This window comes from Natator depressus, chromosome 1 (assembly GCF_965152275.1).
Source record: "Natator depressus isolate rNatDep1 chromosome 1, rNatDep2.hap1, whole genome shotgun sequence".
Classification (NCBI taxonomy): Eukaryota; Metazoa; Chordata; order Testudines; family Cheloniidae; genus Natator; species Natator depressus.
Genome location: NC_134234.1, coordinates 20,657,409 through 20,685,404, shown reverse-complemented (window position 1 = coordinate 20,685,404; position 27,996 = coordinate 20,657,409). Strand labels below are relative to the sequence as shown.

General features: G+C 42.5%; 1 protein-coding gene across 2 annotated transcripts in view; it reads left to right on the top strand.

The window, feature by feature from the left end:
• The first annotated feature begins 23,356 nt into the window (after positions 1 to 23,356).
• The window catches only part of RAB30 (RAB30, member RAS oncogene family), a 62,173-nt gene continuing 57,533 nt past the window's right edge, over positions 23,357 to 27,996 (top strand). For both annotated transcript variants that reach the window (XM_074955731.1, XM_074955723.1), the window contains exon 1: positions 23,357 to 23,603. The gene's annotated coding sequence lies outside the window, so the exon portion shown is untranslated. The remainder of the gene's footprint in view (positions 23,604 to 27,996) is intronic.

Genomic DNA, 27,996 nt, shown 5'->3' with positions numbered 1-27,996 from the left:
GGATAACAAATTCATTTTCTAAGCAGAACTAGCCCCTCCAAAATTCTATTCTACTATGTCATAAATCCCCTATTGCTAAAACTCACTCTTATGACTCCTTCCTCACTGACTTTGGCAGCAAGTTCCTCCAATCAAGTAAGATCCTGCTGTGAAAGTTGAACACGGCTTTTAAAAAGAAAAAGCACCATGTCATATCCTATTTCCCCTTGTCAATGACGCTGAAACTTCCACATTTCAATAAAGTAATTGTGAATTGTCAGCATCTCTAGTGCAACCTATTCAGCATAGTGAAAATCTTGAGCTGCATGGAAAATTGCTGGCTCTTCCCTTCCAGTGATGTCACACTTTCCCCATTCCATCGTCTTTCATTTTTCCTGTGGGATAATTCCAACACAAAATGCGGCTCCCTGGAGCCTGTATGGAGGCCACATCTCATAACTGGCATCTGGATTATTCTTGAGTTCATACAGTATCAGCTACATACACTCCAATGATCAGCAAGACAACTGACTTAATCATGGTATCATTCAAGAGATGAATCAGAAGGTCGTCCCTTGGCAGCAAGAAATTAACAACCACATGTCTGCCATTGGGTCTCCAATGATTGCATCAGTTTGCAAAACAACCTTGCTGCCTGTGTTCACACTCTAAATGCAGCCCTAGAATCAGGGCACTATGGAAAGCATGATTTTTGCAGTGTTTAAGGTAAGCTGCAATAGGCCATTCTTGAACAGAGATGAGTACTGAAAAAAGGGTTTGCACCTGTTTTGTTAAATCAGTGTAAATGTGTGTGGAGATAAAGGATACAATTTTCAAAAGAGCATAAGAGTGATTTAGGAGCTTAAATCCCATTTCAGAAATCACTTAGGCACTTATCATTGATTTTGAATGGAAGTTTGGCTACTAGGTGCTTCTTGAAAATGGGACTTTGTTGCTTTTAAAAATATTACCCATGGCCTTAATCTGCTAAAAAATGGATTTCGCTAAAATGACCTAAAAGCCTTTACATGCAAACTTGCACCCAGTTAATGTGTAATTAAACCAGTGCAAAACCCTGGTAGACACCATTATTTTGTTTTTACAGTGGCTTATATTGAGTTAGTTTAAGTCAATTCCTTACCAATTTGAACTAAACTAAACTAAAATAAATGAATTTACATAGGGTTTTGCACAAATTTAACTAAACTTTTTAAAACTTATTTAATTAAACTGTTGCAACTTTCTCACGTAGACAAGTCCTTAGGCTTGCTCCAAACTGGTTTATAATAGATGACATGATGTTGACAACTGTCAGTGGCTGGTGACTCACCTGTACTTCCAGTGTTGCTAATAGTGGTACAGCTGATATCAACTATCAGTGTTATCAACTATAGGAATTTTTTCAAATGTTTTCCTGGTGCAGACAAGGCCTTAGTGAAATGAAAGCCCTATACAAGGATCTGAAGTCATCTGGAACTTGCATCCCATTTTCCCTTTATCCAAATTAATTATTAGTAATGGATTCCACAGGATTCAAGTATGGGCAAAATAAACTGTCACTGGAAATGAGATAGTGTGAGGTCCTGCACACTGCCAGGAGATCTAAGTACATGACTGAAGCGATCTTTCCAGGTGCTCTTAGCTGCTGCGCAGGTCTCCACAGGTGAATTGGCTATGTTGAATAGAAGGGTCAAGATATTACACTGCATTATAAAACAATGCAGTTTGTCTATGCAGATGGTACAAAGTCATGTTATAAGCATGTTTTAGGGTTGGATTTCAATCCTAAGAGCAGGTTCATCATTGATATAACTCCACTGATTTGAATGAGTTTAGTTCTAATCTTTACAGGCCTGTAATACAATTCTGAGTCATAATTCCCACATTTAGCTTTAGCCCTGTCTACCAAGCCAAGACAATCTGTGCTAACATGATTGAGGTGCTAGAACACAATTCCCTGACACACTCAATCTGGCTGTGTAGAGGGATCTATGATTCCATGACAAAACTAAAACAACATCTGTAAACAAGAGTCTGCCTCCTGAAAGAAAGGGGAAAAGATAAAACAGTGGCATTATTTAACTTTGCTTGGAAAACTAAAGACCAGAGCTTGTAATGAACGCAAGTAATTAGTCACAAGAATTTAGTAATTCAAATCCAAACTGCACACAGCAATTTATTATAGTTAAAATCAACAGTAGTGTAACCCATACAATTTTCCCTGGGAAAAGGCAATCATTCATTCCAAATTCATAACACTGTGGCTTATTCAAGAAAAAAATTGTGGTCCATCATCATTGAATCAAATGTTATAGGTCTTAATGTATATAAGGAACAACCTGAACAGGGAGAACTAACGGGTTCAGAATTGACCATATAAGTCACTTCATAATTGCCAATGAAAAGCAGGAATTTTATAAATCACAGACCAGCTCAATAACCTGAAAGTTGATGTATATTAGCAAGTCATCAGGGCGAGGGCACACAGAGAATATTCTCCAGCTTATGAACAGGGAACAAAAACAAAGCGCAGAACCAGTTAAAATATGAAATGAATACTGTAAATACTGCTGCTTATTTTCCATAGGTCTCTTTGGAAAACAATTCTGGAGGCGTCATTGCAAATTTGGAAGCAAATTATACCCAGTATAACCCTGTCACATGCACTTGTCTCTACTATAACCTTGATCTCCTGTCTCCTGGTCCTCCCATTTGTCTATTTATTCACATTTTGTATTTTGTTGTCTAAATCTTTGATTGTGAGCTTTGTGGAGTGGATCTGTCTTTGTGTAATTTGCTTCATACAATGAGGCCCTAACCATTGATTGGGGTCACTACTACAACAGAAATGAATGATCAGCCAGTTATTTTCCTAGCTTACCTCTGCTACCCATGTGACCATCTGTATCCCTATGTTCATCCTTTTTACAAGACTATGATACATTTTGTACAAAGTGTGCCTTGCGAGGTATCATTTGAAAACTCATCATTTGCTGATCATTATTGTCCTGGTAAAATATGTGTGGCAACACTGTATATAAAGTTATAAAATACTTTTGTATAACATTATTGAGACATGCTCCAAATTTAGAAAAGCAGCCATAAACCAGATCCTTAGAGACAAAAGGCAAATTGACACCTCAGCCAGTCAACAAAATCAAATGGATCATCACCTTGTTAAGTGGCCATTTGTCGGCAGGAAAAACAGTCTGAGTAAGCAATCTACATTTTGGCACAGAAAAAGCTGGCAGTTTCCATCGTCACAGACTTGCTGTCTCCTGAACCCCAGCTGGAGATGATTCTCAAAGAAGAGGAAAGGATATACAAATGTGGAACAGATGCCCCAAATCACTCCTCCCTTTCTCTCTGCTCGGTGCTCACAGGATCAAAAACATCAGAAGGACAAGGAAATTAACACCAAATTGGGGGAGGGATCCTGGCTGAAAGGAGTACAGCCAGTAAGACTGCTAAAGCATGTGGTGAGAGAAACCTTTTCTTTGAATTCATTTAACTTGTTAAGTTAGATATAAATTGCATTTTATCTTTTATTTTCTAGTAACCAATTCTGACTTCTATGCCTTATTACTTGTAATCACTTAAAATCTATCTTTCTGTAGTTAATAAATTTGTTTTATTATTTTATCTAAACCAGTGTGTTTGGATTGAAGTGTTTGGGAAACTTCATTTGGGATAACAAGATTTGTGCATATCATTTTCTATTAATGAAATGACGGACTTTATATGAGCTTGTATTGTCCAGGAGGGTGCTAGGCACTATAAGATACACATATCTGGATGACAGTCTGGGATTGGGAGTTTGCGGATGTTGTTCGACAGTGTAATTCATGGCTGGCTGGCTATCGCACCATAGAATAGAGCTGGGAGTGATTTACATGCTGAATGTTGGGTGTGTGTGAGCTGACCAGGAGTGGTTGCTGTCACAGTGAAGCAGTGTAAAAGGCACCCCAGATTGGAGAATTGGACACTGCTGTTCAACAGTCCAGATTGTACCCTGGGGAATATCACAACCCACAATCCCAAATTGTGGTCCACTAACCATTGGCAGCTTGTGGAGCATTCACTGATGGTTGGCAGAGAACTAGGTAGTCACATGGGGCTGGCTTCTCCTCCTTGTTTCAGCTGCTTTTACAGGTGTCTGCTGTCTTTAGTGCAAAGACATCCCTGAGAAGAATGCAGGTCTTACCTGCACTATTTCTACCTGGTGCACTCTGTCTGTACAGATCTTCAACTTGCATATGAACCAGCAGTAGGAAGCAAGCAGAGCAACTGGGCTGCTGAAAAGATACAGCACAGGATGGCAGAGAGTGGAGTGAAATGGAGACCTAGTGGGAGATTATTTCCAGTTACTGTGAATGAGATGCTGCCAGTGCACAGAAGCAATGGGAAACTGGGTGCAAAGGGGTAGAAATCCACTGAAGAGGGAAAGCAGTGACTGCATAGCTTGCTTCCTTTGAAATCCCATCCTTGTATAAGCAGTTGATGCTCCTCATGCTTTGTGGAATGCAGAGACAGAGCATATCTGCTGTATGCAACTAATGTGGAGGGGGCATTGTCGTCTCCAGTACGGTGCCTGAACTCTCTGTGTTGATGGACCTATTCCTGACAACCGATGTGAATGTGATCTGCTACAGGAAGTTTAATGTTAAGGGCCAATTTTTGCTATTATTATAACCGAGTCCATAGTAGTTGCACACAATGGGAACCACTGGATGCTCAGCCCTTTTGAAAATTAGGCTGCTTATTTAGATACCTAAATATGGATTTAGGAGCCTAACTTCTTGTATGCAGTTTTGAACACCTTGGCCTCAGCTCTTTGGGTAAGCATGCCAATCTTACAGCTTCTTGTGCCCCCAATTATAATGGATTTTAATGACCACAGTTGGCATCTAGTATGGAAAATTTTGCAAATTTATTGTCCCTTCCATGCTGGTGACTAATAACTAAAGTGAAATGTGGTGTAGGTATCTTTGAATCTTTGCTTGAACTTTATTAAAAGACTTAAATTTTGTGGAGAAAAATCCTCAGTGGAACATAATACATTATATGTGATAAATTCTCCAGCAATGTTTCCTAATATAAAATGCTTTAAAACAGAAAACCCAACTTTCTAACAGCTCACTAGCCACAAGGAGCCAAATCCTAGAAACAGTAACTCATGCATGTGCAGTTACATCCTTCTGGAATCCCACTGATTTCAAAGGTGAATAATAGCAATATGGGCATGAGTAACTGTATGGAGGACTGGGCCCTTGCATGATAAATCTGGCCTCAGAAGATGATTTTAACCGTACTTCCTCTTGGACTACAGTAACAATGAAAAAGTATTTATGGTGATAGATCACCCAATATTATTGATATTATAGATGGGCTGTGTATAAATGATTTAATAATAAAGTACTAGTATCTAAGTTTCATTTCCTTATGAGCTGGAATACTGAAGATTTATTTCCTTGTTGCATGGACATATGTCATTCAGTTGTTAGCCCTGCAATAAAATAACTGAATAACTATATCACTGATCTCTCAACAATCTCTTTCTAAATTTTCAAGTCTAAAATGTTTAACTTGAGAAAGTTTCTATTCTTAGCTTAAAATGTTACTGTAACCATAAAGTCAAAAGTAACATGAACATTAGAAAAAAAAACACTAAAAATGTTACACTTAGAAATAATTTTTTTTTCCTTTAAAAGAATAAGTAAGGTAACGTGCAAAAACTTAATACATCCTTACAGCTCCACTCCAACAATCATCCGCTGGTGTAAAGTCCCAAAGGGACCATATACCAGTGGTGTAAGTTACAGCAATCACTAGACTATTCTCATGTCAGGGCTGGCTTAGGCTGGCTCCCTGATACCCGCTTCCATCCCTTGCACTGATCAGAACTCAGATGCAGGAAAGAAACTAGCATCATCAGTTTTAAAACCTAATGACACATCTCTGGGATGTGCTTTGGCCTGGGGAGTTGTAAAGCTCTATGGGAAGATATTAAAAGAAGATTTATGACTCTTAAAATGATCCATGTGCTCTTTGCTCTGTGAGGCTGGAGCTGGTTCCTTGCCACTCTGTTAAGCAAAACAAATTTAATAGTAAACAACAGCCCTGGCCTTAGAGCACTGGCCTTGTAAACTAGTGGTCACAAGGTCAAACCTTCATCTTACTTGAAAATGCATCACCAGCATCCCTAGCTTTAAAGTGTCAGGGCACATTTTATGAATCTTACTGCATCTTTTTAAGACCCCAGATTTAACAAATGGTGTGAAGCTATGCTATGCCTGTTCTCACACTAAAAGTCACATTCATAGTCATTGTCTATAGAAAATGAATTTTATGGGGCTAGGTCCTGTGTCTCAATTGTTGGTTAACTTTTTATTTTGGTGAGGAAAAACACCATTGATCAAATTCATCCCAGACCAGTTTGTCCATTGACTTCTCTGTAGTCACCCCAGGGGTGAATTTGGCTCTGGGGGGACATGAGCTGACTAATGAAGATGTTGACAATTGAGAGAAGGATGATACAACAATTTTAAGACCTTGAAAAAGCAAACACTATGTCTGTAGTGGTGCCACAAGCCCGCTCTGAAAATAGATCTCTGGCTAGTTGAAACTGTGACGTTACAGGAAAGCCCTTGCAGTACAATTCTTATTTGGGGGAATGGGATTGCTTCATGATAAACTTTTAATAAAAGGAGGAGCTGTAGTCATGTACTCTCATTACTGCATTATGATAATACCCAGTAATTTTATTATTTTAATTCCCTTCTCTTGGCAAATTATTTGAAAACATTTGTAAGGACTGCAGTTTTTATTCTTAATGCTGTTTGCCTGAGCCCACATTAAAGAGAAGCAACTATTAAAAGCAAGGCAGAATTTGTACACTCTAGTGAAAACTGACGCACTGCATTGCAGCATCTATGGTTGGTGAGTTCCCAGCAAAGGTAGTTATACTGGATCTTGACATTATAAACAAAGGTTTACAAATCCTTTTTAATCAAGTATATGTAATATGTCATCTTCTTTCCTTTTTGGGCTGGTGGAGTAGGAGTGCGTAGAATAGAATTTTGATCTTGCCATGTGTTTTAGTGGCATATTCATGCTTCATCTTTGGTAGAAAACCAGGCATCCAAAACCTAAATCTGAAAATAATTACTCCCATTGTGTCAAAGAAACCCCACCCAGACCTTATTCAGCAAAGGTTGCCTCAGCATAGCTTTATAAAAAGAACATTTAAACCTCTATAAACTGCCACTGATGATCAAGTGTGAAACTAGCTCTGAAATATAAGGCCAATTAAAATTCTCATGGTCTATGCAGAGAAAAGAAGCCAAGTGAACATTAGGCAAGAAATATTGTCTTCTAGAAAAGTGGGAGAATGATTGAAGTATTTATAGTGGATGTGTTATGCCTCTGGACACTGGAGTGATTGTTCTACTTCGTGTTTGTCTTTCCTTACATGAAGCATTTGAAACAAATGGCACCAGAGTTCTATTTAACTTCAAGAAAACAAACTGCTTCTCCTCACACAGGTATCTCCACTTAAAAAGCTGGAGATGCCACTATGGAATGTTTTTGATAGCCTGATACCAAAGATGCCAGGACTTAAGATACTCAAGTCCTGGTCTACACTACAAACCTATGTCGGTATAACTACGTCACTTAAGAGGCGTGGATTTTTCACACCCTGAACAATGCAGTCATACTGACCAAACTCCCAGTTTAGACAGCGCGACATCGACAGGAAGGCTTTTCCCATCAACATAGCTACCATCTCTTGGAGAGCTAGAATACCTATACCGATGGGAAAAGGTCTCCCATCGACGCAGGTAGCGTCTTCACTAAGCACTACCATAGCAGAGCTGCACAAGCCCTTAGCACATGCATAGCACTTTTCATCTCCAAGTTTTTTCAAAGATGTTTAAGCACTATTAGATCCAGTTTACAGAGAGGGTTAATGAAACCCAGAAGCCAAATTCTTCCATTAGAGAGACAGGTGCAAACTTGGAATACAACAACTGAGTTCAACAGAGTAACTCTGGCTTTACATCAGTGTCACCAAGAGCAAAATTTGACCCAGCAAGGTTTAAAGGACTTGCCCATAGTTATTCTATGACAGTTGGGAATTGAATCCAGCTCTGATTACTCTCAGCTTTGCACTTCACTGCTCCTGTAATGGGAACGTTCAGTATCCAATTAGCCCTGATCAAAACTACAAATTTATGTTAGTATAACATCGGTCAGGTGTGTGGAAAATCCACACCCCTGAGCAACGCAGTTATACCAACCGAACTCTGTGTATACTGCGCTGTGTTGATGGGAGGGCTTCTCCCACTGACTTAGCCACCATCTTGGGGAGGTGGAGTACCAACATCAATGGGAGCTCTCCGATTGGCATAGGTAGCATCTTAGCTGTGATATAGAACATGAAATGAAAATGCCTAACTACTCAAAAAATCAAAAATATTATACAAACCCATTTGCATGAAAATAGCCATGTGGCAGGGTGGACCAGGCCATGGGGGCCCCTGCTGATGGCCTTACTGCCCTGCCCTGCTTGGAGGACCCTTTCCACTGCCCTTTTCTGGCAGTGGAAAGGATCCTCCAAGCTTCCTAGAGGCTTTGTGGAACATAGCCAATCAGAAAAGGGTGGCAAGGAGCAACCAGTAAGAGCCTAGCTGGCCTATATAAAAGGAGTTGTAGGGCTAGTGTGAGATCAATACCTTGCTAGAGTTGGAGGAATATGAATGATGTGCCTGGCTGAGGGAGCCACAGGTCCTCAGACAGCAGTGCTAGCAGAGATTGAAGGGAGCAAGAAGGAGCTCTGGGCTGGTGGCAGGAACTCAACCAGGACAAGGCCCTGAGGTAAGGGTGAAGAATGTGCTGGGGCTGTGGGGAAGTGGCCCAGGAAATTATAGCAACAATGCGCTTAGTTAAATGAACATGTCAGATGGCTGCTATCTTTAGGTTTCCTGGGCTTGGACCTGGAGTAGAGGGTGGGCCCAGGTCCTGTCCCTCCAGCCTCTGGGAACGTGAGCTGAATTTGGATGCACCCCAGAAGTAGAATTGAACTTTTAGTGGCCCTGCAGGACAGCTGGGGCTTGAAAGGGCCAGAGCAGGTGAGGACTCCAGGGAGGGAGTGATGGAGTATTGCTCAATAACAGGGCTGAGACTATTTTAAAGCCTGCCAGACTAATTAAGGGCCTGAACCCTGGAGGCCTACAGGGAAAGAAAGGCCAACTGAGGGATACTGGGATAGGCCCCCGGTCAGACTGTTTCCTTGGAAAGGGTTTTTATTTCACATACAATGTGTGGCTCAACTGGAGGTCTGAGTCACTGAAGACCCACCACAAACAGACAGTGCATGTAGGCACACACTCTGACAGGGGGCACTCATGAGAAGTGAGGTGTTTCCTGATTACAGGTTATAATATATTTGTAGAGCATGTAGAATTTATATTCCTTATAACATTTATAGTCTATAGGAGTCCCTTGGAAGAAATTAGTTAGCTGAAACTTTGGGAAATTTGTTCATTTAAAAAAAACAAGTCTGGACATGGGTCAAAACCAAGTCCTCAAATTGAAACACCCCTTTGGGGACACTTGGATTCCAACTGAGATTCAAGCTCATTTCTGGCTTATTCATTGTCTAGTTTCACAAAGTACTATCTAATCAGTCTTGTTTTGAAACAAGAATTAACCACCCTAGGTTTGCTATGGTTGGAACTACTTGGGGAATTTTATTGTCACTTCTTGCTATTGTTCAAGAGTCTAGCAATTTAAGACTTTCTTCCACCCATCAAGCATTGGTTAGCAAAAGGAACTACTGACTGTTTATTGGATTTGTCTTACACAATGCCACTGCCCCAACACAAAGTCTACTCCCAAGGAAAACTGCACCAATTTTATCTAGCACTGTACTACTTAAAGTTCATATAGTTAAAAATCAGTGTGTGCTGTGTTCATATTTAATTACACAATAAGGCAAAAGGCCTGATTGTTACACCCCTTACCTCAGGGTAAAATAGGGTTAGCTCACCTGAACAAAACAGATGAATCAGGCTCAATTTTTTAAAATTACAATGGGCATCTATGCCCCTTAATCTCTGGAGACTGGGGGCAGATCTACCCTACAAATAACCATACCCCTAACCTATATGTCTATGCTGGTGCAAAAAACAAACCCTGTGTAGATTCAGCTATTGCAGCAACACAGCCTTGAGCATAGTTTGTGATACAGGGGAGGTGGTTTAACTACATCCGCAAAATAACTTGTTTTGCCAGTACGTGTTCTCTTCGCTAGAGGGCTTTGGCTATCTGGCTATACTGGAATAGCTGTACCAGCAAAACCTTTGTAGTGTAGAATAGTCCTAGCGCTCATATCCCACTTCAGACAAGAGTGAAGCTCTTCTGGTTGGCCGAGGTCTTGTCCTCGGTCAACATTTTTCTGTCAGAGAATTACCCTACAATTTGGCAAAATTGTCAGTCTCTTCCTGTTTTGGACTGGGACTTTAATACACTGGAGTGTGGGAATGCCTACACAACACAAGCCTGCCTGAACTACAACTTTGTCCAGTACCCATTTAACTTTTTAAGATTTAATTGTTCCTAAATGGAAGGCTTTTCACAACCCAGTCATTTAGCAGAGAAGGAAAATGCACAGTAAAATTGGATTATCCAGTTACCTTCAGAACAATATGTTAAATGTATAGTCAAAATACATAAAGAGACTAACAACTTTAATTCCACTACCTGCCAACACTTCAGTCTCTTAAGAGACACGTTATTCTGAACCAGAGTCACAAGCTCCAGCTGGCAATCTGATACTGAGGGGCCAATACTTTTTTATCCAACACCTGGTGGCAAGCATTTTTGGAGTAGACTTTCACAGCTTTTCTTTTGCAAAAAGGAGTAAAAAGTGGACAGTGGCCCTTTGTCCACAACTTCACTAGACAATGGGGAGAAGCAGGTGAAGAGAAATAATACTTCTCAAACTCAGGTCAACTAACCTCTTCCACTCTTGGCCTTTCTGTGCCTGTCTTTTACATTATAAATTCCTTAGGAAAGCGACTGTGTAATAATAAATATCACTTAACACAATGATAATATGCTGCAAATTTTACAGTTTTAATAGTGTGCTTCAAATGGATCATTTCATAACTTAGTTAGGCCTAAACTTGGACCAAACAATGTTATAAATGCATTAAGGAACTATGCTGTAGGGGTATGCATTTAAAGCCCAGTTTGGTCCCATCATCTACAAATGCAATCCATGTTGTAAGATGGCAGCAGTACTGCTATAGTTAAATACAGTACCATTTAGCACAGATGGGGCATAAGAATGCATGAAGATATTTCTTAGGGCCTGTTCACTCTGTCTTTGTAACCAGTTTAGGGCAAACTCATCTGACCCAAATTACAACAAGCACAATTTTGTTCACATGGCAGGCTTTTCCACAGCAGTCATATAACACACCTAATCAGGTAGTGCGCAGGGACTGACCTAGGATCTCTGGATCTAAAGGCATGTACCTCTGCCTGAGCTCAACAATCCGGTCCATTAGCACAGAGCCAGTAGCAAACTCAAACTTCTCTGTGGCCTAGCTACAAGAGAAGGACAAAAAGCTACACTGATAGTGTGGATTACATGTGCACAAACCAATTTTGTAAGTCTGTAGCCCATGGGTGAATGTTATACATCCCCTTTGTGCCCAATTCACAGAGGATATGAGTAATTAAAAGCCCCTAATTACAGAACTTTAGCTCTATCTGGAGCAGCTCATGCTCTTAGTGCTGAAGTTCCCTGGTTCCATGCCTGGTGTCTCAGCTAAGAGGATATCCATCACATGGCCACAATTACATAGCTGCTGAATTATGTTTCTATCAGTGCATTGAGGAAAAATCTGGGCAGTTGTGCCATAATGCCTCAAAGATAGACTGCCTGGAGGACATGTCCGCAAAGCAACATCAATAGCCTATGGTTCAATGGATTCCGGGAAGACCTGCTGCACCTGAGAGCTGGGAGGAAAGGACTAGGCAAACTGGTTACACAAAAATGAGGGGGTCCAGTTTGTACAGCAAATTAGCAGTATTATGAACTAGTTTCAGGAAGATAATCCTATTCTAGTCCAGGACTCTAGAAAGGCATACCATGTAGCTACCATGGTCAGTAACAGAGTATTCACCATGTTGCATGTAAATCCAAACCATATTATGTAGTAGTAGTAAGCTTAGTACAGACATCAATTGCATTTGGAGCTTGACTGGAACTTTACTATCTGTCCTCAATAAAGGGCAGGGTGTAGCAGCTCCACTACAGGAGTGGACCTGAGAACAAACCAGGACTCCTGATTTTTCCCTCCCCCTTGCTCTGGGGAAGGAGTAAGCTAATTCTTTTCATAGAGCCCTTGGTTCCTCCCTAGCTGCCTAAGTAGCAAAGGGTGGGGGTGGAGCCAACTCCATGCTTCCTCTCCAGCTACCTATTTGCAGCAGGTTGTCTCACACCAGTAGCCATGGTGCCCCCCAGAGAGTGACAATTTGAGCAGGCTTAAGCAGGAGATTGAAAATGGCCCTATACCATTTTGCTCCCAAGAGGCCTAGTAAGGGCTGTGACCAACGTTCCCTCTAATTTTTGACAGGCCGTGCGAGCAAAGAATTTGTGCTTCTGTGCAAATTTTTATGCATAGTGTTTTGCCGTTTGCGTGGGGTTTAGGATCTGTGTGCACGCGCACAGCTTAGAGGGAACAGTGGCTGTGACTACATAACCTTTGGTGCACAGTTACTCTAACTGATGCTCACTAAAATAGTAAAACCAATTCCAAAGAATTTTATGTGTTTCATTCTGAAGCTGCTATGGCCACAGATCTGTATTTCCTCAGCACACTTGTTTTGCCAGACAGCTTAATTAAAGGAGTGTTCAAAACTCGCCAATGTTAGAACCTGGGGGAGGCAAAATAATATTTGCTTTGTAAGTTCACAGGTAGAATCCTTCACACAAAGATGTAGCCCTTTGCCCATCTTTCTTTACATGTGACATTTCTTCTCCTCCCACCCCCACACTTGTGCAAATTCACTTTCTCATCAGGTGGAAAGTTACACTTGCACAGAACCTAGAGGAAACAAAATACATAAAACTCTACTGAGGCCACAACACCTACACTCTACCTTGATCATTCTGTAGATCTCTGGGCATATCTACACTGCAGCCCTAAGTTGACCAGTGCTAGGTTGACTTACAGCCACCACAGTAAGTGATGTCCACACTACCCTCCCTCCTTCTGTCAGTGGTGCGCGTCCTCACCAGGAGCACTTCCACTGATTGAGGAGGGGCAGTGTGGGGGGCTGAGAGCTCATCTGCCCCCTGGCTTTCACCTCTCCTGCCAACAGCACCGTCCACACCAGCGTTTTGTTGGCAAAACTTATGTTGGTTGGAGAAACCCCCCCCCGACAAGTTTTTACTTTAAAGTGCTAGTATAGACCAAGGGTTCTAAAACTGGGGATCTCAGGGGGTTGCAAAGTTATGTGGGGGTCATGAGTACATGCCACCCAGCTAGCTAGCAAGTCTGCTGTGAAAAGTGATCTTAACAAATATAACTGTTAAATGTAAAAAAAAGTTTAATTTATAAACAGAGGCTTATTGTGTGAAAGCAGTTGCCAGTACAAAAAGTCTGAGAACCACTGGTGTAGACAAAGCCTTAAGTAATAGTGTCTACACACTGCATCACCCTCATTACATTGACATAAGCCCTACAACTCTTGTGGAGGTGGTGGACTTATGGCTGTGTAGTAAGGCACTTACATCATCAGGACAAGGATATATTGTACACTAACCTAACTAAATAGAAGCAAGCTGCCTTAGGTCAACTTGTGTAGTGTAGACCAGGCCTCAGACACCTTAATTTGGTAATGAAGTGCCTGTAAGTTCTCACCTAGTTATCTGCCTTTAATAGAGCTGGAGTACTTGTGGCACCTTAGAGACTAACCAATTTATTTGAGCATAAGCTTTCGTGAGCTTCATCGGATGAAGTGAGCTGTAGCTCATGAAAGCTTATGCTCAAATAAATTGGTTAGTCTCTAAGGTGCCACAAGTACTCCTTTTCTTTTTGCGAATACAGACTAACACAGCTGTTACTCTAAAACCTTTAATAGAGCTGTAGCCAGCAGCCTCCAACACTGCTTGCAGACTCAATTTTAAAGGTGTAATTGCAGGTTTGAAAACCACCTGCGGGAAAATGCTGCCAAACAGTCCACTGGCTCATGAGTCAGACTTACAAAATGAGCGTTAATGAGCCAAGGATGGGTAAAATGTTACCTAGGGTAGAGCAAGTTCTCCTTTGCCCCTCCTCCACAGAGGTTTGTAAGCCCTGGTCTAAACTAGAAAATTAGGTTGGTTTGAGTCTGTCAGACTGTAAAAAATCCACGATTAAGATGACCCAAATCCCTGTGTGGAGAGTGTTGTGTTGATGGAAAAACTCTTGTCAACCTAACTCCTACCTTTGGGGGAGGTAGATTATCTACACCAATGGATGAATTCCTCCCATTGGCAGAGGTAGTACCTACACTGAAGTGTTACAGCAGCATATTTTAAGTGTAGACAAACGCTAAGTAAATATCCATCAGCATAACCCTACCAAGCAGCAGAGTTCAGTAGCTGTTCCAGTGTTTGCTCACATAAAGGAGGCTGTCACAGGTACAGAACAGCATTTTGCTGTAACCAATAATCCATTTACCACACAAAAATAGGGTTGAGAATTACATACAGCCTGCACTCCTTGAATAAGCACATGGCAAAAATAGCCATTTAGCTCTCTGCTCAAACTGTTAGTGTTTCTTAGATTGGGGGAAAAAAAAATCCCCTACTAATGTTGATCAAAAGGCTAGTGCCCTAAGCCATATTTTTTTTTCACTTCTGAAACTTTTTTTTTAAATTGCACACCGTTTAAAAGTGTCAAAGCTTTGCTCTTTTCAAAAAATGGTATATCTGCTAAAGGGCAGAACAGAAATAAAGGACCATTGTGCCTCAAAACATTAACACCCCCCCCCCCCCACATAGTATGACAGCCTAGCCAAAACAGTTGAGAATCAACCCACATCATTGGCCTCCCTAGCATACACAGCCAACTCCTTCCCTCCCAACCTAGTGGAAGGCCTTCCTAGGGGACAAAAGAATTGAGAATTTCTAAATCCCCTGCTGCAATGAGATGTGTGTATATATAGCTCCTGACTGCTATCAGGGCCTGATTTTAAAGCTCATTGGAAAGACTCCCATTCATTTTAATGCACTTTGGACCCAATGCTTAGAGTTGGAGGAATAGCACGACACACAAAATTCTAGGTCCTGCTGCTCAAGTGTGAGAATATAGGGTCACCTTAGATCTGGGTAAACTATGGCTTTAAAACAGAGTTGGGATATTAGCTTGAGTAGGCCCAAAACATGTGACCAAAAAGAGACCAGGAGAATGTTAAACTTAGTGACCCTTCAGAATACCAGTGTGATCTATCTTGAGGTTTGGCCTGAAGTAACAAGTTAATTGGATACCAGGTGCAATAAATGACTGTATAAAACTCCCATCTGATCTTAGCTAACACCTGATAATTGGCAATAAAATTACTTGTCTGTTTAAAAGATATAAAAAGCTCAAATTAATTCCTAGCACTGATCTGATCAAGTTGGAGCTGACCAAAATGGATCTAAGCAGCCCTGACTTTAGCCAATTTAAGTATCCTGATCAAATGCTTGTTATATTACTGTTGAGGTAATTAATTACCTTTTTAGGGGTATTTAGAGCAATTGTATAAATAACCATAAATTCCTTTATTAAATCCAAAGGCTAAATGGTAAACTATTGTCATGGTAATATCCTGCATAAATAATTCCAAAATCAAGAGGTGGGGTAAATAAGCAATCCAGTTACTTCTCTCCCACCCTGTATTTTTTTTTCAAATCTTTGCAAGGGCAGAACAGTAGCCCTCTACATAGAGGTAGTGCAAACTGAAACCAACTACTGTTAAGAGTAATTACTGGATAATATCCCTGTTATGTGATAGCAGCACAACCACATGTAAAAGTGACTGAAGTGAACTGGTGCCAGGAATTAGCCTCTTACTCACGCTCCTCTAGGTTACATGCTATTACATAGTATAATGCCAAATGAAACCACCTGAACTACTCAGCCTGGAAGGGAAGCTGGCAGAGAACCCAAGGTAGTATCAGCAGTGCTTCCAAACTTTCATGGAAGCAAGGTTTTTATAAAGAAAGCAGACTGGTGTGCAAAGAATCAAGCAATGGAATGGAAGCAGAAGTGGAATGGTGGGAAATAAAGGAGTGCACAAAAGTAGAGACAATGACATGAGTCATAGAAGTCCTGTCTCCCTAGTCCCCTATAATGCAGAACACTAGGAGAAGGTAAACAGAAGGGATGCACAGGACCAGCAATTATGTGTATCAGCCTCTTTCTGCAACCCCCCCATTGCCTTTCACTCGCTAGCTCCCACTCTTACACACATCCCACAGATATACTGAAGCCTGCCAGAAACCCACCTATTTTTTTCAATCTTACCTTTAGGGAGGTGGGTTTTTTGCAATTTAAAAAAAAAAATCACTTTATTTTTTAAGTTAATGGCCTGTCACAGGTGCTAGGATTCTGCAGCTCCCATGATCATTAGTGGGATCTGAGGGCAGACAGGACTTCTGTAAATCAGGCCATAAATGTGTAGTGAAGGTACCTAATCTTATCAGGTACGTGTTTTTTCTCAGTGTAATGTGCTGCTGGAGTTGAGCAACAGCGGACAGGTGTTATGTAATATGATTTATGGTATTTTATGTAAGTGTATGGAGAGCACGCAAGTTTAAAGCTATAGCATATAGCAAGAAGCATATGCAGTTTAGTGGATTTTTTTAAAAAAAACATGAGACCTGTGGCCTTAATCTGGCAACTGGACCTGACTAGGCTGAGCAATATGGAAGCTAATGGAACTTCGGCAGAGCCTGTGCTCTCCAAATGTAGATAAGGGACTCTTAGACTATATGGAAAGTTAATCCCTTGAATAGGAAACAGGATTTAATTTTTGCCTTTGTATACAGCTATCTTCCCCTTTACATGAATATCTTTGCAAATTTCAGGGAGCTGAGTTAAGTTCAGTGGGCAGTAGAGGAAGACTTGCACGGTAGCAGTAAAATGATTAGCTCTCAACAGTTCATTTCCAGACTAAAACATTTGGGCTTTCTTTAAGTTGTACGGGGGGGGGGGGGGGAATGGAGGGGGGTTGTTAACTGGAGTTCCATGGGTTACTTTCAACCTTCTTCAAAATAGCTTTGTTTAGGAATTGTTTTGGGCTTGAAAATAGTTCTCAGCATATCAAAACCATGGAATAGTTATAAGGTGCTAGCTCAGGCTGTATCCATATCATCTTGTGTGATCAGACTGTTAAGAGTAAAAAAAGCTCTGGAGAGTAACACTAGATTACTACTTGGCTAGGGGACCTTTCTAGACCACAGTCAACTCCAAGTAATGTTGACCAGTCAGCATTTGGCACTCTTCCTGCTGCTTCAAATCATCTGGCTTGGAATTAAGGGAGGTAGAGTACAGATAAAGATAAGCCATGGGTCACGTGCTGCTATTTTTTCCTGAGGGCAAGCGTTAACCAATCATGAAGCCTGCCCTCACTTTCAGAAGTTACATCACCTGTATTACTCTCCCTGAAGTGTTTATTGGATAACATTGTAAGGAGCTGACTTGCATGTGCTCTGTTTGCTAGAGGGAAAGTAACTTCACTATACAGGATAATTCCTCTACTACAAACATTCTCCTCTAGCTAAAGTGAGAGGGGCTTGAGTTCTAGATCAGGAAGATCTCCGTTGTATCCCCACTGCTGCCAGGAAGTTCCTAGTAAGGGTCTGCTGCAGCAGCAATAGGATTTCTAGGAACTTAATGGCTAAGATTTGCAGTATATTTTACTTCCTGTTCTGTCATGTAACTGGTATTGAACTGAGGAGAAAGACATCCATGATACATGAAGAGATTCTTCTGTAGTTAAAGCACTGTGGTATCCTTAAGCTGAAAGACACAAGATAATTAGTTCAATTCTAGCAGCTGACAACTACAGTTAACTTTAAACATAAGTGTTTTTCCCATGCAAGATAACTATAGTCAGTCAGAAACCAAAGCTTTTTCTGAAGTTTTACTTCAAAAATGCCATTTTTCATTGACTTAAAATGTCATAGTTCCATTTTTTGTCACGTGTTTTCAGTATTCCCCCCTCCCACACTTGAAAGAGGGGGCAGGAGAGAGATGACAGGGAAGAGGCAGCAGCTAAAGAAGTCTGTTAGGATACCTCTTCTCAGTTTTACAACTGGAAAAGCAGTGTTGGGTTTGTTCTCTTCCCTGCCTTTTTCAGTTTCCAAAAACCACTGTCAGCTCAGGTTGATTTTAAAACTTTGCTTCAAAATTTCCTGGTGAGAAAACTGACACATTGTCCCTTGGACATTTTCCAATTAAAAGTTATGGAAAAAACTGAGCAGCTCTAACTCAAAGTTCTATGTTCCTTTGATATCTGGGATAATGAACTCTGCACTTGGCACACAAATGAGCTGATTGTATGTGGGTTCTTTTTTTAAAGTAGCTGTACCTGTATTTTTTTAAACCTTTATATACCTTACAGCTGTGTCTACCATGACCATGTTATAATTCAAGTAGGAACCACATCTCTGAATTTTCTATTTTTGTGCACAAAGTCTCATGTGTGAGCTATTGTTACATTGGGTGTGGATCTGCTTGCATTACATGAGCCTGCAGTGAATTGCTACAATTCACAAAACAAGTATTTCCTGAAAGACAGACAATAAGGCTTTCATTCTGAAGAGCTGCAGTCTCATACTTGCATTTCTACAGATGAACTTGGTTATGTAGATTTCTGCTTACTTTTTCATCTTAACCTAAATACGGTAAAGCCTGGAAGGAAAAGATTATACATGTTCAAATACCTTTGTTTCCTTCCCAGAAAGGGTCTACCTCCACACAGACCATTCTGTTCTATTAAGAACAGAGTATGCTCACCAGAAACTTAAGTTTTATTTTCAAGGACACTTTTTCTTCAGCTGCTCAGTCAGATGAAAGATATGGACTACCACAGTGGTTTTCAAAGTTCAGGTCACGACCCAGTCCTGAGTCACAGAATGCAAGGTAGCCTTGTTCAGCACCCAGGGACCCCAGTGGCTGGCCAGTAAAAACTAGTAGTCCTTACCTGTTCTGACACCATGCTGTGCCCTGGAAGCGGCCAGCAGGTCCAGCTTGTAGGCAGGTGGGCCACAGAGCTCCACGTGCTGCTCAAGCACCAGCTCTGCACTCCCACCGTTCCCAGAGGTGGGGGTGGGGGGAGAGCAGGCAGGGAGTGCCTGCAGGTGAGAGCCAGACAGCCGCTTGTTCCTCTGCCTAGGAGCTGGAGCTGCTGGCTACTTCCAGGGCGGAGCGTGGTCTGCGGTGCCAGGACAGGCAGGAAGCCTGTCTCTGCACCCCAGCTGTGCTGCTGACCGGGAACCACCAGAGGCAAGCCTGTATCCCAAACCCAGAGCCCCTCATCCGCAGGCCAGAGCCCTGACCCCCTTCTGCACATCATCTCCAGTCCCACCTGAGCCTGCACCACCAGCCCACAGCCCTGACCTCCTTCCTGCACCCCAACCCTCTGCCCCAGCCCTGAGCCCCCTCCTATGTCCCAAACCCCTCATCCCCAGCTCTGCTGGGTCATAGGCATCCATTTTCTTCAACTGGGTTGCCAGAAAAAAAGTTTGAAAACCACTGGACTACAGTCATTGTCACAATTGTGACAATCTAAAGTGTCTTCCTGTCATAAAAGGTTAGATTACACTAACAGTGCAAGTACAGGCAAATGTAATAGGGGCTGAGGTGTTTAGACACTGGAGTGCGTTTACTGACATAAGCAGTATTAGATTAAACAAAGGATTCACCTCATTTTGAGAGGTGTCAAGCTCCATCTTCAACTACAGAACCACCTGAAAATTTACCATGTTATCCAAAATGATAGCACTTCCACTATTACAGCACCATCTCTTGCAACATTAGAGTCAGCACTACAGTGTCCGCATGTGAGCCTGTTGTGTAACTTGAAATTATACCCTGTGTTTGAAAACCTAGAAATTACTTCAGATTCACAGTATGACATAAGTGAAATTTCTGAAGGCCATGGCAAATTGTGATTAATGAACATCACAGATGGCAGCAGATTGACAGTAATAAAGATTGGAAAGCTCCACAGGCGAGGGGGGGGGGGTGAATTATGTAATACAACAATCTATTCTATACCACTTCTCATGCACCAGACTTACAAGCCAACTTGATGTTGCAATTGCCCCCTGCTTTGTTTAAGTTAGCCTTCCCTGGCAACTGCTGTGACAAGAGCATCAACCTTCTATGTCTTCGTGGGAAGAGGAAACCTATTTTCTTTAGGCAAACAAAACATTGGAATCAAAGTAAAATTGTGTATTCCTAAAAATAGGGGACAGCCGTGAAGGTGTACAAAGCAGCTTCCCACACATCATCCATTGAAGTAAGTTGTTTCTAGAATCTGCGCACCACACTTCGCTGTTTGCTGGTCAGGAAGCCTGTCGTAAAGATGAAAAGGCAGTCTGATTCATCTCTGACAACACTGTTCTGTATGTTATCTGCTAAAATCTTCCACAGAAGGAAAAAACAAACATTATTTAAGTACTCCATCAAAATACTTACCACTTTTGCTTAATATGAAGAGGTTCCAGCTGCACAGATCTAGGCCACATTTAATTTGAAAAGCTTAGACAGCTGTTCTCCAATTATATATCCCAACCCTCTTAAAAAAAACCCTTATTTCTCCTCCTTAGCACAAATTATTCCAGCAGATACTGACTCAGGCAGTGAAGAAACTAGGAAAAGAATGCTGCACTTGGTAAAACTGCTTTTTTGTAACATCCACATACATCTGAAAGAGGAACCATGAGGTGTAAGACATTTTTGCCATTTTGATCTAACAACATACACCACATTTACCTTTTCTTCAGTGACTAACATGGCAATATTTTTATTTGACTCCAGCTAAAAGAAGGCCTAAAGTACATCCTCTCCATCAGTCCCAACTGGTAGTTTTGTAGGAGGAGGGAGAAGGCAGAGTGTTAGCTCAAAACTCTGATCATGGGTACCTGCAGCTTAAAAAGAAGGGAAGGGACAGTTGCATTCCATTTCCTCAATATCCGTATATCCTGAAAGAGAACAAATTTAATAAGTGTCTGATAAAGTTACCCAAGAAATCTGTTTTGTACAAAGACTTCTCACCATACCCAGTCCCTCCTACTGTAGCGCTCACACTATGGCAAACAGACAAGATAAAACTACCAGTTGCTACCATGAAGACCTGTCTTAAACAGATGCTTGATGTACTGTATCTACTTCCAAGGGCAGCCCAAGTGTTCTTCTGCCCCCCCCCCCTTTTTTAAGCACTTTAACTCCACTTTACATGGCTTAGTATGCCAACCTAAGAAGGGATTATGAATAATTTACAGGAGACCTCTGCAACTGCCTCCCGCACCCCCACTTGCTGTGAGAAAGCATAGAGCTCACCTGCATCCCTGATGGCCTCTTCAGCCACCAAGAACCAGCTGAGAGCAGGACCCAAAACAACTATTATCCCTTTCAGGAATTTGACAATTGCATGTCATCACGAGTCCAAGTGCAGACAGGGCCTCCTTCCTGCATGGTAAAAACAAAGAACAGCCCAGACCCCTAACTAACAGATGCTATAAACCCTGCCTTTGATGAGGGGAATGAGCACCATCCACCCTAAAGCCTGCAACAGTGGGCCTAATATTAGAAAGAACCTGTGCTTGAAGCAGGAAGTCTCACAAATTACTACCCAACATCTAACTTTGCTTTCCTAAGCAAGCTAATAAAGAAGTCTCCCAACAATGCTCAACTGCAATCACCACCTGGATGAAGAAAAGCTGAATCCAGTCAAGACTGAGAGAATGCTGGAAGGAAGAGGGGAAAGTCTTCAAGGAACTGATCCCATGCACAGCATGGGGAGCCTCTGGCCTCAGATGACGTTGTCCATTGCCTTGGTGTCTTGAGGGACTCCTCAGTGCTACTAAATGCCTACACAGGTACGGTGGGAAAACACCTACTTCCGTGGACGAAGGGCAGGAACAGTCCTACGGGACACAGGCCTAGCCACGCATCTGCGAACCCCGAGCTCGATTAGTGCCGCTCAACAGAGGCCAGTGGAGCCGCGCCCCCGGAGGAGGCGGCGCAGTACCGAACGCAGCAGCCTTGAACCACCGCTTGCCGTGCGCCCGCCCCCCCGCTCGAGGTTTCTGCCCCCACGGCCACAGCGGGCGCCCCCTGGAAAAGCCCCCCCACCCCGCAGCCCGGCGCCCCAGGAGCACGGTCACGCGGGCGAGGCCCGGAGCCCAAGCGGGACTAAAGCCTGGGCCCGACTCCCGCTCGAGCCCCCCCCCACCTCGCAGCGACCCACGCGCAGCTCGCGCGCCTTCGCCAGCCTGCCAACCGGCCGTTACGCGTCTTCCCGCTGCGCCGGCGGGCGGCCCCGGCCGGGCCCTCCGGCACTGCGCCACGCGGGCACCACCCTCCGGCGCTCCGCGTCGGGCTGCTGGGAGCCCCCGTGAGCCACCCTCCCAGCCCCGCCCAGCGGGGGCAGCCCTGGAGCGCGGCGCTGGGGCGGGGAGGGGGTCTCCCACGCCGCTCGCTCGCTCACCCGCGGGCCTCGCTCTGATAGGCCGGAGGCCTTGCGCCGCTGCCGTCCGCGGGGCACAGGGAGCCGGGCGCAACTAGGGCTCCGTCCGGGCCGTTCCGCGCACGCTCCTAGCCGGCAACCGCCCCCTCCCCCTTCACCACGGTTGACCCCTCGCAGGGGGGGACTTAAGCACGCCGCACCGTCAAGGCTGGGGGAGCGGGTGATAACCGAACGCAGTGCGCGGTCTACTGGCCGCCGCGCCCACCCGTCCGTCTGGAGAGAGAGAAGAGGCGCGACCCCCTCGCTGTTTCCTCCCTTTCCTTACTCGACCCTGAACATTCAGCTCCCGCCCTCCCCTTGCCGACATTTTAATCCGATTTCCCCAGCCTTTCCTCCGCGCGAACGGCGAACCCAACACCACCAACATGGCCGCCGAGCACCCCCTCTCCGTCTCTCCTCACCCGGTTTTCTCTGCGGCTGCGCGGCGCAGAACCTTATAGGAGTTGTAGTTCTCCGTGCCCCCGTGGCCTGCTGCGAGACATGGGAGCGAACTACAAATTCCAGAATGCCGCACCGCCGATCTTAAGGGGCCAATGGGAGGCTTCCCCCCCCTTCCCTCCCACCCTGGCCATAGGGATGATGTCATTGCAAAACAGGCAGGGGAGGTTTCTGCGCTGCAATTCATTGTGTTACGCTATAGCCTCCTCCCCCTGCTGCTGAAGCGCTCGGGCAGTGACTAAATCCCAAGTAAAGGGGAGGGGGACCATATAGACATCCCAAGGGAGCTGCAAGCCCTGCCCCATGTCTAGGTGATTGAATCCCACGTTGCGTCTTGTTTTATGGTTTCGCTGGGGAAGGGGGGGAAATCCCAAATCCAGGTGAGTTCTGTGATTTCTTGCTATCAACTTGTCTGTAATATGTGTTTTTAAGTCAGAAAAGTGCAATTGATGGGGGAGGTTCTGTGCAGGGCTATTTGGGGGGGCCTGGGTACCACTGGGGAAAAAATAAACCTTTTTTTTCTGTGCATTGAGTTGTCTATAAACTGGATTATTATTTGTTAGGGGGCGGTTGCGTGTGGAAAATCCTTACAGAGCTAGACTTGCCTGCAGAACGATTATCAGACAGTGTTGATTCCCCTTCGTATACAGATGTTGGAGGGGTTGTGTGTCTGGTGTGGAGAGGAAGAAGCAATTGAGATGTGGATTTATTCTAGTTTCACGCCTTTTAAAAAAAATGCTTGATGCATTTCAAAAGAGCTGATTTATAGGGGAATAAAGTAGTGACTTAATTTAGTTTTGGAATACTTTATTGCCTTTTTTTCTTGTGTTTAAAAGAACAAATGGGTGATATATTTTAAATAGCAGACTTACTACTTACATGAAATGCTTTCTTTCCCTTTCCCCACACCTTCAGGATAACATATAAGAAATAGCAGTAGTAGGCTCAATCATGTTAAAATATGTGTGTAAAAATAAATGCACAACACACACTTCACATTTCTGTGTCAGTATTCTTTTTAGCCAGTCACAGGACATTTAAGTCTGATTTGTTTTTATTAAGAATATTTTAAAAGAGAATATGGTTAATTCTGAGTGTTTGAAAAAGTGAACATCTGTCGATTTTTTTTTTAATTTTTTTTTTTAAAACTCTATTGCAACTTTAAGCACATAGTAATAAATAAGTAGTCATTTGATTGTACTTCCCTGGGATACAGTTTTTAGTAACAAATAACTGGAGGGAATCCTGGTACAATTTGCCATCTCAATGTTGAAAATAGCAGCAAATGGGATTGACCTTAATTTGCTATTGCTTAATGATGCCAAGGTGCTATGAGATAGGAGTGTTTCTGGTTGGTGAGGGACATGGGACTGGTGATGGAAAAGGAAAAAAATATTGGGGGGGGGGGCCTGGGGCTATTGTGTGTGCATTGTGGATTTTTGTTAGATCCATTCCTTGTCTCTTTCAGGGGAAAAAGTCACTTGAAGTGTGTGACTGGCTCTTAGCTATTTCAGCTTTTTCAGATTTATTTTTGAGTAGTGTGAGCGAATATATACTTTTAAACCAACAGCTGGACTAAATGCTATAAAATTATCTCTGGAATCCAACACAGCTTCACAATGCAGTCCTCACTTTCTTTGGAGACGGTCCAGTGAAGAGTACAGGATTTGGGGGTGAGGGATCTGGGTTCTTTTCCCAGTTCTCTCCTTAGCTCTGTGGGGAAAGTCACTTGCTTCAGTTTCCACATCTGTAAAATGGGGATAATGCCTGCTTTTGTTACGTGTTTTGAGATGTTTGCATGAATAGTGCTACCATAACAAGTTGCAATATATTATTTATTCTCTTCTAAAACTATATTATCACTGCAATTACAAGTATACTCCAGAGAAATCTACTTTCTTTTGTATAACACTATATTAGCAGCACACACACAGTTTTGCTTCACTGCAGCATTTGCAGCATCTCCCATCTGGGTCCCTTCAAAGTTTATCTACTCCAATGACTGAATCCCCCCTCTTCCCCGCCCCGCATATTTGCTTCTGCATTACTCTTGTGTAACTGTGACTGTTTTGTCCTTTGGCAGACTTTCCTTGGAATTGCAATGCTAAGGGATGTGTGACATGAGTGCAATGTGGACAATGAAACTCCCTGTATCTTTTGATTAAAGTGTTTGTAAACACTAACACAATGGTTGTGTAGTCAGTGTGTAATGCAGAACATTTTATGCGATCTTATCTTGCAACTAAATTCCTGAGGGGTAAACATTCCTCAGCTAAATCAAATCTCGTATTTTTTTATCTCTTCTTTTTCCTTCCTTCCTTGTTGCTAAATCAAAGGAGAGGAACAGCAGTGCATGCAGTCCAGTTGCCTTTTGTTTTTTAGACTTTTATTTCCTGGAATGGCGTCCCTCTCCCCCTCTTTTTTTGGTCAAGGGAGTGAGTGCGTAATTTAATATACGACTTCTCCTGTTGGCTGTAAGAGAGGAACCTTTACAGTAGTGATTTTGTAGGCTATGAAGAGCAAGCGCTGGAACTGCAGTTTGAAAGTGTATTTGGTAAATTAATGATATGCAAAACCTATATAGCAGGGGATTCATGGGGGGGGTGGTCCCTAATCTAATTACCGTGCGTGTATATTATTCATTGTCTTCATGTATGCTTGTTTAATCATGTTGCTGAATTAATGAATTTCTCTAAATAATAATGAGTTTGTCTAAAGTGTTAGCATTCTGGTCCTATATAATAAAGTAGCAATAATTAGAGTTAAAATGCACTTCAGAAATTCAGACACCAAGTAGCATGCAGGCAAATGCAGTATTCACCAGGATGTGTTGCAGTTTTTGCCTTGGAGTAACAGAAATGTAAAAAGACTTAAAAGTTGGGCATTCAGGAGGTCATCTGTCACCATAAATGAGAAACAAGGTGAGTGAGGTAATATCTGTTATGGACCATCTTCTGTCGGTGAGAGACACAAGCTTTCAAGCTTGATCCAGTAAAAGATATTACCTCACTCACCTTGTCTCTCTAATATCCTGGGGCTGACACTGCTACAACTACACTGCATACAACCATGAATAAGCAAAGTCAAGAACTATCAGGTCACTCCTTCTGAATAGCTGGTTTGTAGAAACTTCACGTTTATTTAGTAACTTACATCCTGATCCCACAAAGACTTAGGTGTCTGCATTTACTCATGCAAATAATCCCACTAGATTTAATAGGACTACTTGTGCGAACAAAGTTATGCACAAGTCCACATAATTGCAAGATCAAGGCCTTATTTGCTAAGCATCAGCAATGAGGTATACACTGTATTGGAGGCAAAGTAAGATGGTCCTTCACCTGCAAGTGCTTTGGGACAGGGAAGGTCCCAGTCCTACACTGGGATCTACTGAATCCTACCCTGATATGGAATTGGGGTCTAAAATACAGACACAAATAAGAAAAAGCAGACTTGGAGACCCAAGGAAAGTGCTGAAATAGATTTGTTTCAAATTTTGCTCTCTCCATCTTCTCCTCTGCTACAGTGGTGGGTGAGAGAAGTTATTTGACTCACTTGGGGGGGGGGACTTGTGGGAGACATGAGCCTTTAGGAAAGATTTGAATGAAGAGAACTTGGTGCACTGGGACTTAAGTGGTCATCCATATAGGGGCAACTTGGAAGAAGATAAGAAATCAGGAGTGGGAGAAAAATGAAGAGGGTGCTGAGTCTGGCATACTTGGTGTGCCCTTTTCTATTGTTCCTCCCATTAAACAGGTTTTTCCTCCTTTTTTTTTTTTTTTTTTTTTTTGGACCAGTGTAACTCACTTGTGCGTGTGTATTACATGTCTCTCCCCCCAACCCCCCAGTTCACATGAAATGAATCATGTACGGCTTGAGTGAGGGAGCCTTGCCTCTTTAACTCAAGCTGTAGCAACTCCTGCTCTTTGTTCTGGAGGTCCCCAGTTCTGTCTTCACTGTGTTAGTCAAGATGGCATCTGTCATTGAGAACTTCAGTCATCTAGTGTAACTGTAAGTTGTGGTCTGTCTTACGCAGATTTATCTGCAGCTGTATTGTTTGTGTGCCAGGGGACTGTTGTTTTTTTTTTTTTCCATAAAATAAAATTAAATGAACAGTTACAACAGGCCTGATTCTACAGTCGAGATTTGGGTACAATCCTTTTTGTTTTTAGGGAAAGATTTGCTTTTTTAGTAAATGGGTCCTAAAATTTGAAAGCAAATGTTGCTGCTAATAGTTGCAGAAATGGCAGTCGGGAAACGTGTCTGAACCTAGCTGGCTCGCACAGGTGTGGTTTGTTTTTGTGTGTGTCCAGATTACATAGATGTATGTGGCAATGTGAAACTTAGAGAAAGTATGCATCATAATATAAGTGTATTGATTATAGTAGGACAGGAATTGCGTAGGATGGTACAAGGTAGGTTAAAACTGGGAGTAATGGGATAACATTTAAATCAGGGAAAATTGGGGCTGGATATCAGGCAAAACCTCTGAGAGTGATACTTTTTTAGATTATTCCAGTCTCGTAAGTGGTGACAGCTCCATTACTAAATCACTAACTCAGTTGGAGAAAGCATGAAAAGTAGATTATAGGAACCATTCTGCATTGGTTGGGGGGGCATGAACTAGATGACATAAAAGATCTTTTTTTAGTGTCCAATTTCTATGATATCATCCTGCAGTAAATAAGTTAGTCAATTATTGACATAATTGGTGAGAGAAATTGTGCTGGTTTTTAATGCGTGTTTTATAGTATGAAAAATTGTTCTGTCATG